Source organism: Manacus vitellinus, unplaced genomic scaffold, assembly GCF_001715985.3.
Source record: "Manacus vitellinus isolate BGI_N305 unplaced genomic scaffold, ASM171598v3 scaffold_14_pilon, whole genome shotgun sequence".
Lineage (NCBI taxonomy): Eukaryota > Metazoa > Chordata > Aves > Passeriformes > Pipridae > Manacus > Manacus vitellinus.
The window spans coordinates 10,492,081-10,506,421 of NW_021939063.1; the positions used below are offsets into that span (position 1 = coordinate 10,492,081).

At 43.3% G+C, this 14,341-nt stretch overlaps 1 long non-coding RNA gene across 2 annotated transcripts; it reads left to right on the forward strand.

The window, feature by feature from the left end:
• The first annotated feature begins 3,488 nt into the window (after window positions 1-3,488).
• Window positions 3,489-13,984, forward strand: LOC108638931. 2 transcript variants are annotated; one of them, XR_001920158.1, is made up of 3 exons: window positions 3,489-3,812; window positions 10,724-10,845; window positions 13,812-13,984. It is a non-coding gene; the product is annotated as an uncharacterized LOC108638931 (long non-coding RNA). The 2 variants fall into 2 exon arrangements; XR_001920157.1 differs by lacking the exon at window positions 3,489-3,812 and having other exon boundaries at window positions 10,672-10,845.
• Window positions 13,985-14,341: the final 357 nt, after the last annotated feature.

Sequence of the window (14,341 nt, forward strand, 5' to 3'; positions counted from 1 at the left end):
TATCTGCTGACATAGAACAATGTGCACTTTGTAGTTGATGTACGAGGTTCCCTGTATGTGCTGCACTAGAAAGGAAGGGGGTGTGGAGTTAGACAATTATGCTCTTTTTTAATGGAGGAAACACCCGCTCCATCCACAACTTTAAATCTATAATTAGCCACAAGTGAATCCAAATGCCTTCGGCAGCCCCTTTTGAGGTGTTTGACTATTATGTTACTAGGGCCAAAGGATGCTGCTGGCAAAAGTTTTCAGAGTCAAAGTCCTGAGATTATCTGCCAGCCCCCAGGACAGCTCCAGCAGAGTATCCCAAAGGACCCCAATCAGTGTGTTCCAGTTGCTTTATAATTTTTTTCCTTTCTCTCTGTTTCTGTTCTCTAATTTCTTTGGCTTTTTGTTTTGACTGCAATCCTTCATTGCCGGGAATCTTGTCTCCAAGATTGTCTGTAAAACACCTTTTTACCACTGTGCTGTTGAGAGGATAGCAGAAACATGGTCTGTTTCTGGAAAAGGGAAGAGCCATCTTTGAAAGCAAGTCTTTGTCCTAGGATTGCCAAGCCTTGGCCTTGAAACTGAGATAACAAGCCAGGGGCCTGCCTAAAGGCAACTGCTTTTGGGCTTGCTTTGCCTGAAGCTCTGTCTAAGGAGAACTGGGCTTATTCCACCCATGAACTACCTGAGCTATCATGACTTTGCAACACCATAATAAAATAAAATCTATATAATTAGCGCCAGTTGTCTAGAGGCAAAAAGACTTTATATCTCATCACTGAACCTTTGAGTCAGCTTTTAATTGCTTTAACCTTTATTATAGATAAGGTTTGTTTGTGGACTAGTTGCATCCTTGTCTATGATCAGAAGACAGGTATTGCTCTCCCCAGCATCCCTGGAGCAGGCAAGATGCTGCTGCATGAATTGCCAGAGGCAGGCCCTATAAAATGTCTTTTTATGTTTTCCATAAAAAGCACCCACCATGCAGATTTCCTCCGTAGTTTACAATGCCAGGTTATGAGCCATAAGAAGTACTTTGGAGATGTTTAGCAAAGTTAAACAAAGCTATCTCCTGATGGGAATAATTTCTCATACCCAGGAGATAAACACCCTCTGCCTGGTCATCAGACTGGTGACTTTACCTGCTCTCTGTGCTGGTTTTCTTTATGGAGGGGCCCAGTGCTCTCGCCAGAGTGGCTGCCCCTGCAGCTGGGTCAGGGCCGGGGCACGTTGTGTTGCTGTTGCCCATTAGGGAGATCAATATGGGACTTCAGTCTCCGCCACTTTGGCACCTTTCATTGGAATAATCCTCACATGCATTTAACACATGAAAAAAATCCAGGTGCATCCCAGGTTCCTATTCAGGGGAGCAGGTATGTTTTGCCAGGTTGCTTGCATGTAGTGATAACTGTCTGGATGCGCTGCCTCTGCTACTGGAAACTGTGGCTTTTGGTGTATATCCCTCAAATTAGAAGAGCAGCATGAAAAAACACCCCACCATGCATGGGGGAATGAAAGGAAGATCAAGGTTGCAAAGACCCCATCACACAGTCTAGCGTGAACTAACTTAATGTATCCATTTCCAGAGAGCAAAGTGAGGTGTTTGTTAACTGAATTCCTGTGGACAGGAGGAAGCCATTGTCCTCTCTTGCAGTGTCATTCAGGGCAGGAGAAAGCTTTGTGGAAGTGCAAGACAAATGTGATTTGGTGTCAGCTGTTTGTTGTTGGGGTTTTTTTCCCATCCCTAATCTAATGTAAAGACTGGTTCTTGTGATCAGTCTGGGGGTTTACTGGTGGTGTGTTGACAAGCCTTCCTTTCATTTAACAAGATAGAAGACCAGTTCCAGTTATATTAATCAGGCCAAATGTCAATGAAGCTGATTAAATCCATTCTCTCAGGCTCAGCTCCCTTCCTTGGCTGTTCTTTTGCAAAGGAGCTTTGATTACAACTAGTGCTGATTACCGTTTTATTGATAAAGGTATTATAAACCACAATTTTATCTTGGGGCATCAGCTTCAGCAAAGAGAGGAACCACAGACACAAAACTTTACACTGTTTGCTGCATTTAGTCAACCAGCTTGATGCAATAAAAGAGCTTACATATATCTCTTTTCAGAGCCTTTGCTTCCTTGCTTCAGCACTGCAAGCATCTGCAAAACCTTTGGCAAATATCTAATCACCACCTGTAACGTAACTGGACGGCAGGACCATTCTCAGCCTTCATCACCTTCCCTGGCCTGGGCAGGGATTGCCAAAGTTGCTCTTTGCCTTCACTTTCCTTGAGCTTACACAATTCTGCTGTTAAGCACATTACAGACCAGCCTGGTGACTGATGAAATACCTTGCAGAGATGACAGCACACAGTGTAGATCTTCACACTACGTTCTCACAGGGGAGAGCTGAACGTAGCAATGGGCCAGGGTTTGTCAGAAAGCTGCATAATTTTTGACTGACACATTCATGCGACAAATTATGTCATGATCTGATGTTTTGAGCAGGAAAAACTCTGACCTTGCACTGAATTCAGGTTTGCATCCAGAATAGTTGTTCATTTGAGCCCTAGAATTTTTTGTTTTAGGTGCTTTCCATCCAATACAATTGGGATTCCAGGACACCAGAGGCATTTTGTGGTATATGATCAGAGTAACGATCAGTGTGTCAAGCCTATGATAGAATTGAAAGTAATGTCAGAGCATTTGGTTTGCTGGCACCATGGAAGATCTCTTGCCCCTGTAGAGCTCTGTACAGATAGGTCTCCTTTTCTCAGAAGGGGGATGTTGGCACTGCCCATGCTTGTGTTGTGCTGGTAGGACCAGCTCTGCTGCAGGCCCTCAGTGGGAGAGGTGTATGCAGGAATTCAGCTGAACATTCTGTGGAATTCTGGATTGTGCTACTTCTTACATGCTGCCTCACCTGGGCCCTTTTGAAGGTGCTAAGGTGGGGAAAGCAGCATTTTGCTTCCTTGGAGATATGTGTTTTGGGGACTAAGAAGGGAACTTCCTCAGGAGCAGGGGTTTGTAGGAAGGGCTGAGGTGTTTCTTTGGTTATGCACAAACCTCATCCAGTCTGTGACATTTCCACACAGGAAAGTGGACACAGAAGTAGCTAAACGTGATACTTTCTGTTGTGTTGGTCTTACTAATGCTGCAGGTCACAAATCCAGAAAACCTCACTTCTCTGAACTTGGAGGAGAGTATATGCTTTCCTGGGCTGGATCTGGTAGGAATCTGGTTCCCAGTCAGCATAAAAGCAAATGTATTTTGTGCCTTCAATGCCCTGAACTTTGGAAATCTCAGCCTCTAATCTCGTTGGTGTGTGTGGATGGCAAGTCTGTGGTCCCAAGTGAGGCAGTGCCCTGGGACAGCTGACGGGGTTCACTGAACTGGAAACTTGACCCTCTGTAACTTATTTTGGACCCTGTAACTGCTTAGCAAGTCTTCCATTTTAACCAGTGCACTCATGTGGCACAGTTTTAATCCTTCATTGCTTCTGGAGAAGGGTCATTTAAAGTGAAATCCTGGCCTCAGAGGAGTTGGTGGGAATTCTGAAGTGACTTCAGCAGGGGCCATGGCTCCATCTCTCACGTCCCCACAAGGGCACTGAGCGAGCGGAGGGGTGAGCGCTCGCGTGTATCAAGTGCAGAATAAAGCAGGGGGGTCAGGAGGAGGAAGTCAGGGCTCTGAACTGTGCATTAAGCTGCTGCTGCCAAGGGACTCCTGCCAAGGAGAGGAATATGCACTTTACATGCCCCATGCACACAGTCTCTCCTTGCTCAGCGTCAAGGCCACAACGTACCGAGCGGTTTTGTGAGAAAGCAAAACACGTAAGTAAACAGCAGCTGCCTTTAGCTCCAAACTGGTCTCGGTTGGTTGCTCCTGTTTTCTTGTCAGAGGAGTGATTCAGCTAAGGGAAAGGTGATTGAACCATTACCGGGGGGGGGGGGAAACACCTATTAAAAGAGAAATAATTCAAAATACTGCAAATGGCTCTCTTGTGTTAGAGCAACTGTTTGTCTTGGCCACTGACCTGTCCTTAGCAATCCTTTCTTTTTTCTGCTGCTGGCAAAACTGTGTTCAAGAGCTGTAGGGTGATTCCTGGCCTGGAGGGAAGCAGAGCTGGAGAAGTGTCCTTGTCTCTACTTGTACACAGGTTAACTGGGAGAAACAGCGAAAAACAACAGGACACAGCTGAACCAGCTGCAAGTTTTTGGAGGCTAAGAATGCTGAAGAAAGTGAGAAAGGGAAGGGAATAGGATGCTAAATGGAGTAAAAAGCTTAAACTGAGCAATGGAAACTGTAGATTTAAATGTCAGGGTATATTTCTTAACAGTGGTTTCTGTCGAGTTGTTGGCTAATCCCAAAGGGAAGTGGTGGAAATCTCGTACATGGAGATATTTCTCAAATTAGGTTTTGGTGAAGGCAGCAAAAAATATACACTTACAAAAAAACCAGTTGAACTAGATAATCTCAGAGTATTTTCCCATCTCTAAAATGTGATTTATACTATAAACACTGCCAGACCCTGCAAACTAATCTGTTGTACTAAAAGTGACTCAAACACGATTGCTTATATTTTTATACCCTTCATGATGTTAAACATTTGGTTTGCCAGGATGAGTTGAAGTATCCAGGACTCACTTTACTGTGAATGGATTTCATGAACTATAATTACTAGGCAATAAATCCATGCAAATGGGAAACATCTCAAGTCTTGTGCTGGATAGTAGGAAAGGATAGGAACTGATTGTTTTGAGGGGTAACATTTTTGTGTGAACTTGGAAGGAATTAAAACACCAATGCTGCTTTTGAAGGGCCAGTTGGGGCAGGGGCCACAAAATTGTTCTTTACATTAACAGTAAAAAATGCATTTGCACAGCTATTTCTTGGATGGGAGCTCACACAGAGGCAGCTGGTTTTAATTAGGCAAACAGATGCAATAGCTGAGCAATTACAACTTGATCATGAGCCCATGCAAGGCGAGGGGATCTTTAGCAGTCTGTGCTTAAACTGCTTGTGTTGGGCAGGATTAGACCTGCAGATGAGAAATCTTGCAGTCAACACAGCAGTCCTTGGAAGCTGCTGGGAGTAAGACTTTTTCCTGTGGCAGACTCCATTTGTGCAACAGCATTCTGATTTGGTGATGGGTACAGGCCTTGGGGAACAACCAATTCATTGGCTTTGCTGTCATTTCTTCCTGCTTCCAATAGGGAAAAGGATGGGAGAACACTACTAGGTGTATCTCTGGGAAATTCCCTGTCACCATTTTAGTGGAGAGTGCAGGTATTTCTTGTGGGTTGCCAGAGGAGTTTGCTATTGATCAGTAATTATTACCAGCAGTAATTATTATAATGTTCAAAAGGGGGGTTGTGTTACTACAGGCAGAATGAAACTACAATTTCTTGCCCAAAAGAAATAAAAAATCCGAACTTGAATAAGGATCTATCAGTCTGTGACTGGTTTATGTGAAGATCATCACAGTACCAAAAGCACAACCCAGGCTTATCACCACACTGAAAGCAAAAATACTCCAGTTGTTAGTAGCAACCTGAGTAGAGTTGTCCCTTCGATCTGTGACTCTTTATTCAGTGTCTTGAAGTATTATTTTCCTCTTCCTGTTTGTAAAAGAAGATGTACAGGGTATCAATAGGTGAGCAGCAACTTCACTTGCATATATACATGCACACATATATGAGTGTGTATATATGTATATATGTGTGTGCATATATATATGAGTGTGGACACACACATGTATATATTGTACAGACTTTCAGAAGAAGTAATTATAAGCTCCCAGCAGTCTAAATTCAGTGTTATCTTCTTAGCATCAGTCACTGGAACAATTGTAGTGGAACAATGATCCAGCACTGCTGAGAAGGACAAACACAAACTCAGCAGAGGAAAGACATGCACTTGTTCATTCAAGGAATTGTGGGGAAACCCCAGCCTTTAACTGCTTGTCATAAAAAGCCATGGCTTCTGCAGGGGTTTCCTGTCACCACTCCTCATCCCCATGTCCTCTGCCCCAGGGCAGAGCCTGTTCATTTTGTCCAACAGAATTGAGAGGAAAGTATTCTCCTAAGTCAGAGTCCAGACTTCAGGCTCTCTATCTGACCCTGAAAATAGCAGCTCTGGCCCACGTGAGGTTGGACCTTCTTGCCTTCTCACTCTGTTTAATATCACTGACAACTCCATGTAGGAGGGTTGTTTCTGGCATATATAAGAGCACTCATGAAGCACTGCTCTGCTGATTAAAACATGTGCAAAACAAACCGTGTCGGGTCCTTCCCCCTCCCTCCCTGACAGCCACGACAGCCAGCTAAGACCCTCTGTGAGCCTTTATTAGAGAGAAGAGACAGTATAAGCCACTGTCCCGTGGCTTCTAAAGCCACTTTACAAAAGACTGACTCAAACTGCTGCTCCACCAGCTTGAGTGTGCCCATCCCAAAGCTCTCTGATCCAGCAGTGTCTGGCTTGGTTTCCCTGTGCCTCCATGAGAGCAGATTATGCTGAAGTGGAGCTTGTCAGTGCAGGGTGAGAAATGAAAAGGTGATCTTGCTGCTGGAGGAAAATATATAGGCTCCTGCCCCTCAGGCAGGGCATTGAGCCTCCCATCTGGTTGTTAAAATTACAGCTGTGCCCCGGGTTGGCCAGGTTCCCTCCTTCCCCCAGCTGGACCTCACTCCAGGGGGCAATGCTGCCCACAGCTGGCTTGCAAGTGTCTCTCTTTCCTCCTCCTTCTCCTATTCCCTTTAGTTCAGCTCCCCAAATCCCTCCCTGTGTGATAAAGCAGGGGATGTGGGGATTTCCCAGGCCTCCCTTCCAGAGATGGCTGATGCTGTTTCAACAGCCCTGCTAATTCTAGTCTTGTCTCGTTCTACACCCCCAGCTCCACACTTACCTTAGGCTGCTCTCTCTACTTCTGCCATGATGAAAACATAGCAGTCTCATTTTAATTCTTATTGCTGTAAACAACCCCTTACCACAGGTTTTTCCTCTCCTGGTGTCTTCACAAATTGTGTTTGACCTACTGTTCTAAGCAGGGAGCAAGTACATGGTGAAAGGAAATGGTACCACATTCAGGAGTCACTGGGCTCCACATTAGAATGGGCTCTGTCATATGGTGTTGGGCAGACCCTTAACCTGCGTTCCTACCTTTGTGATGGAAATAATTAGAGTGGAGATACCTGAATTCCTTCCAGAATTACACCACTGCTGTTCAAATTTTGAGTTTCATTACAGATCCCGGACCAACCTTGATGTCATAGTGCTTGATTACTGAATTTTCTCCTTTGGCTAGTTGCTTTTTCATTGCAATTCCTACCGTGACTTTCCCAATAATAGCCTTTTGTCAGTCTATATATTTTTCTGGTTGGAACTGTAGATTTCTGGATAAGCAGTACCAAGCATTGTTTTTAATATTGAGAAATTACATGATAAAAAGCTTTTCCACAAAGCCAATGAAATGGTCTCTGGTGCACATACAGTTATCAACAGTGCTTTGGTGCTCTGTTCCCTTTTACTTTATTAACCCTGTCCCTGTGGGCATTGAGCAATGATCCAAATTATATCTGTGCTGCACGTACGGTGTGTTCTGCTGGCCACTTCTATACAGCAAGACAACACAACAGATTTCTGAAGCTGAGTACTTGTAAACACATTTTCAATGTTAACATAAATTACCTTATGCTTGCAAACATCCATGGTGCATGCATGACTATGTAGCCAAGAAATGGGCATGCTCTCACACTAAACAGAACAGGGAATATTTGCCTCTGCAGTGGCTGTAGCTCTGCACCCTCTCTAACAACTTGTATCTGCAATTAAGTTTTAATCACTCATAAAATGACTTTGAGTGAGATGTTATGCTTCCTTCATGTATAATCTGGGGGATTTGTGCTTTCTCTTTGTGCAAATGAGCAAGATGTTTTCCAAAGAGAGATTGAGAGAATCAAAAGGAAAAGAGCTGTCTGATGGCCTAGGGCACACACTCATGCAGAAAAGCTGATTTCAGTATCATGCAATGGGCTTTATTTTTACCTTTGGTGGCATCTTTGGGGCTTTGTTAGCTTCATGACAGCAACAGATGAGCATGAACAGTACGTTACTCATCAAAAGCTACCTGGCACGACTACCTCAAAAAAGAATAGAGCAGTGAACAAATACAGCACAGAGAGAAGTGATGAGACCACCTACATTTCAGATAAGTTAACTTTGTCTATACACTGTTTTGATAAAGAGAGATTAAATGATGTGCTGGAATGAGTGCAGTCTGACTAATGAGAGAATTCACAGTTACATGTGATAGGAGAGAAAAATACCAGAAGGGATACAAACCATCAGGCATCTACACACTGGTGGATTGTCAGGAAAGAAAAATCTGCTGGTTGGCCAAAGATATTGCTGTTGGCCGGTTTTTTTCCTCCTCCTCTGAGATGTTTCAACCCATTAGAACTATGTTCAGAGGATCCAGAGATGAAAATCTGGAACCAGAATTGTCTTGCAGCAGCTCCAGGCTATGGCTCCATGAGCAAGGTAAATTTGGGCTGATTGCTGGCTTGTCTTTTCCTGCCCAGTAAGAGCCCAGCTGCCCTCTGTGACACTGCAGTGGGTAGAAAGCAGCTTCCCATGCTTTCATGGCCAAGGAAGCACACTGACATTTATCCAAGGGTGTATCCAACTGTGGACAGGCAACTCCTTGCAGGATGGCAAAGCTGTGGTGAGTTGTTCGTGTAGCTGTACTCGTGCAGGAGGGAACAACAGGGACTTCATGGGCCCATTGATTTTTCTGAGGGAGTTGAATTTTTCAATTTTATGATTAGTACTAACGTTGTATTCCAAGTGTATTTCCTCATGAATTTTCCTCTATTTATTAGGCCTCTTAGGATGAGTACAAGTCATATTAGTGCCATCTAATTATTAGTTCTATTTTTACAGAAAATAACACTGCACCAGAAAAACGATCTGGCAGATGCTTAGCTCAGGGCTAGAACAAAATGAGTCCCCAGCAGCTGTCTAACCAAGAAGCTGTACCACCACAGTCCTTGAGATAAGGGAGGTTTTTTCTTTCCAATGGTTTCACATTTATCCCACTCCAATATTTTGATCTTGGTGCTTTGTGGGCTAAACCAGTGTATAACAATGGAGAGGACTGAGGAAAGATTCTGTGAATAGCTCTTATGATGGCTCCACGTGCAACATAAGAAAACAGTTTTGTTATGAGAAGCTGTTCAGCTAAATACTCCGAAGGTCACTGTCCACCCCAACCAGTAAAGCTCATCCTGTCTCAGTGGGATATGGCAAAACTGGCAGTAGGGCTCCTTCCTTACTCTGGGCAGTGCTGTTAGTCACAGCCTCGTTGGTATTGCAAGGCCTTGGAGATACCACAGCACCAGGAAAATGGAGAGACAGCACCTGGCAGCTTGAACCAAGCCCCAGCACCAATGCAGAAGGGACCACACACAAAATAAACCACCTTTTCTTTCCAGCAAAGATTTTGGTCATTCATCCTGATGGCATTTGACATGCAAAGGATCCAAATAGCAGGAAAAATCCAGCAAGAGAGGGGAGAGGGCTCTGCGCTTATCAGTTCAATTTTTGTATTTGAAGCCTTATCCAAAATCTAATGGATCAATGGGAATCCTTCCAGTAACTTCAGCTGGGATTTTATAAGGCTTTAATTAATGGCCTGGATGCTATGATTGTGCATGTTCCTCTCACAGTACCACTCAGAGTTATGCCTCCAAAACAGACTTAAGCAAACAGGGCTCCTTGATCAACATTTTGTAAATGGCAAGACAGTAACTCTCTTGGGAAGGACTTGATAGCAAACGTTTGTCTACAACTGTCTAGAAGTTTTCTATTATAAATGGAGGGAGAAGAAGCCATTTTTGACCCTGTTTATGGGTGAGTTTCAGCTGTATTAAGTTTAGTTTTCTGATAAGGGGTAGCTGTTTAATGTTAAGACTGAAAATGTCTTAGGATTAAGGAGCTCTTTGCAGTTAATGTGAACATTTGGCACAGGACTGTAAATTGCATCTGACTTGGAGAAGAAAGAACATGCTCTAGTGTAAAGATTCAGCTTTTCCTGTGTTATCATTTTCCTGCTGGGCAAGGGTTTCAATGGTGTGGTGTACCAATCCAGCTGCTACCCCGATTCTCCAAGTTACTTTTTTCTCCTTGTGCATTTTGAAGAGTCTGTCCCATCTCTTTTTTTAAATCATGCTTCTTATTTGCCAAAAAAATCATCTGTCTGCCCTTCAGCACCCACTCCATGTCTTGTTTCCAGCAACGACAAAGTCAGCTATGGTCCTTAAAAGCTGGACTGGTTTTTAATAACCAGCTAACTAAGAGAGGCCGTTAGTGAGTGACAGCTTGTGGTGCTCATGTACCTGCTTGCACCCACAAACAAGGGTTTGTGGCAATCCCTGCCTTATACTAGAAAACAACTGGGTTTGAAACCACAGAGCTGCAGACACAAGGGGAGGGCTGTGATAGCGACTGGGCTGAAAGAGCAGTGCCTGTCCTGGAGAATACCACTTTGTTTATGACTGAGTCTTTCTGCTTTCAGAGAGATGTGGGAGAAAAAATGATAGTATGTGCTCTGTAGGACTGTGTATAGATGTGTGTGTACACTCAGAGACAGGTACATTTATAAACAGATCACAGAACACATTGCAGTGCTCGAAAACACTCCAGTGTGTCTATGGACATCTTGTTCTCTCCTTCTGTCCTTGAGGTGTCAGGTTTCCTTGTTTACAGTCTGCCTCATTCAGGATCTGGAATTCCTAAAGAGCAGTAAAACCCTACCATGTGACTGAAGACTGATTTCCAGGAAAAACGGAAGAGGTTCTAGGAAAGGTCAGTCCTCGTGGTTTCACTTGTTCCCTTCAAGAATGCAGAACAAAGGAGATGAAACAACGTGAAGTCCCTGATCCTTTGTCTCTCTGTTGAGCCTGGAATGAGATTTAAAGGAAAATCCAATGCTTGATGCAGAGCTCCTTACACTCCACATACTTTTCCCCCTCTTTAATGTTTTATTGACATGGGACATTTCACACAGAAGTGGGATTCCTGCCTCCTGGTATGTCAGTCCTTCCAGTGGCTTCCATATTTCCTGAAGAGTTATTTTTGCATGTGCTGTCACAAGTGGTCATAAACCCTGCTTGTGACATCATTAACAAGATCGTGGGACAGATCCAGGCAATAGTGAGTGTAGGGAGGACTACATTAACGTAGTAGCAGAAAATAAATAGAGAGAAAAATGCAAACAAAACCAACCAGGTCATATATACCAAGAGCATCAATGAGAACATTTATAAAGCTCATCAGCAAGACTAGTGAACATTGATTATGTGAGGTTATCTGCTTGAGGAGCACCTGGGTCTCTGGCCCTGGGCTGTAGCTTTCAAAGACCCTGCACTGTAGGAAGTCTGTGGTACCTCTTCTGGCTGTACCCCACAGGTCCCAGGAGACTAGAATCTTTCTGTCTGTGATGGGGACATGTCTGCCTTACTATACTGTGTCAGAGTTTGTCCTGAATGAAGTTTTGGGCCATGCAGTCTGTTTGCTAACCAGAAGGCTTATGTGCTGCCAGGCTGCAATTCCACGTCAGTCTGAATCAACAGATCTGATTTTATTCTTTTTCTTTGCCTGAGATCGCATCGGATCTGCTATCAGCTTGGATCCAGCCTGGTGGATCAATGAAAGTTATGACGCTGTACAGATTTGGTTTTCAGTGGCATAGATAAACCAGTGTTGCAAGATCCTCAGCTCAGACTCAGAGTCTGGCTAACTGTAGGTTGTGAAATTTCCAAAGGCGACGAGCAGGGAAAAAAGCAAAAAACCACTCTCCCCTGTGTTGCAACTCTAAGTGCAATCAGTTGCAAACAATAATTCTCTCATTGGACACTCAGATTCATTTGAGTTGTGTCCACAAAAGATTATTTCTACATATATCAGCTAGATGTTTGACCTGAGAGTCAAACCGAAAAATATGCTTGCAGAAAAGTTGCAAATGCAAAATTCCGGCATGGCAGTCCAAGGTCTGCCCTTGACTAACACAACTTGTCTCAAAAATTGTGACCATGTTGAGCAATTGTACAGGGAAAGATCTTGACCATTCTGTAAGCTAAAACACCATCAATGAGAACCACCAAGAAATGGAAATACTTGAGTAAAGAGAAACACTACAATGAAGATATTTGCTGTGAAGCAGCTCCCAGGGCTGCACTGGCTCTTCAAAGCATTCTTTCTCATCTTCTTGAGCAGTTATGGTTTGAGTTGATCTGTGCCATAGATAAATAAGAGGTCTCCATTCCCCTTGATCAGCATTTCAGTTGCTTGCCTTGACTCAAACTGTGGGCTACTGGATGAAACATGAAAGTACAGTGTCTAATTGGATCTGATTCCCACACTGAAGCATCTCTGGTATTAGTGGGCACTTCAACACTTGAACATGACACAAAGTCAGAAAGATTCTAATGAATATTCAGAGATGTTGACTGGATCATGACAGAGTAGAGAAGCCCCAGTCTTGGGCTGTAAAGGTGATGTAAAGGCAGGGGACACACAGGCAGTCCCTACCTCAATAAGCCTGGCCAGAGCTCAGGAGGACTTTCTCTAAACACTCACTTAAAATTCAGAGAGGGGGTCTAAAAGGGGAAGAATTAACAAAATTTGCACCTGGAAATTATAGAAACAGCAGAAAATCTCTAGGAAATTCTGGTTCATTTCTTTCCACTTCAAAGAATGGATTCACAATGTGATTTCAAGCTCCTAGAAATCCCTGATAGTATAGGCCAGAAAAAAATTATTCTAATCCAATCCATCTAATTTCATTTCTCACTACTGTGAAATGTCCCTAAAAGCATTTAAGATGTTTTTAGTTCTCTTAAATGTTAACCATCTGCAGGATCATGTCATATATACCATTGCTTTATGGACACTGTTTCTTAGTGGAATTATCATTTAACTAAACTGAAATAAATTACAAGAGGAAATGCTTATTAACGACAGCTACACCCAAGAGAAGCCTCATGAAGATTTCTTTATTAGGATGATCATGACAACAATAGGAGTATGCCATGCTATGGTGATCTAATGGTCACCACTTTACTCACTGTGGAATTGCCATTGTGGGTTGACCTTTCTTTCAGAAAGGGGGAAGGGTAGCACAGAACAGGCTCCTGATTCAGCTTACCCACACCTCAGTGGGCCTGTCTTCAGGCATCTTTCATGAGTGCAAGGAAAAGCTAAGATGATCCCTCATCTGAATCTGAAAGACCAAGTGTAAGAGCAGGCCAGAGATCTTCATACCTTTTAATGCAGTAAGTAATGTTGTGTATGCAGTGTATCAACCACTGAGAGCAGTGCTTAACACCTCAGGTATTTCTCCATTTTTCCTTGACTAGTACCTTCATCTTCAGATTTCTGTTTTTTTAGTGATGTTACATTGGACTCTGAATATCAAGACTAGTGGCAAGAGAAAGTGTCAGTAATTACTGACTTGACGTTTTCATCAGTAAAAAACAATCCTAAATTGACTGACATGGCATCAGCTAGGGCAGGAGTCTGATCCCCTTGTACTTCATATACTGCTTTGGACCATAAAATCAAATGAGGTCACATAGACAGCCATGTGCATGAGTAAAAGCATCACAATCTGACACGTGTCTTTGGTGAAGTGCACTGAAGTCCTCCAAAGGGAAATGCAATAGAAGGGTGAAGTGTCAATAGTTCCTTTGACTGTTTTGTGACTCCTGTTTTGCAAAGAGTGGTTGTGTGCTGTTGTTTTGAACTTCACTCATGTTTGTTCTGTTTCCTAGATCTGCCTTTGTGATGACCACTCCCAGAGCAATCAAGCCTGAGGAAATTTGTGTCTGAACTGATGAAGCTCAGTTTTATTCTCAGCTCCTCACTGGAAATTTGAAAGTTTTTGTTCTACCTTCACTTTTTCCATAGTGTTCCTAATTAAAGATCTGTGTGTTAATTCCATCTGGTTTGGTGTCAGCTCTTCCACGTCATCAGCATATATTCTGTTACTTCTAGCATCCCAAAACCACAGGTGAAATGTGCCAGGTAGATTTGCTGTTGCGTCACGTACTCAGCTCTTTTGTTTAAATTCTGAGCCAGATATGATTTCAGTGAACCAAGAAGCTGTGATGATACCATAGATGTGGACTATAGCAAAAACATATTTTAATCAGCAAGAGCCAAACCTGCAGTACCTGCTGCTGGTTGAGACCATGCACTGATTCCTGACACTGGGTTTGCTTTATCGAGTAGGTACAATACTAGGTCAGTGTTGAGATACTGCTGATGGCTTGTGTCCACAGAGAGTAAGTACCTCTGTATT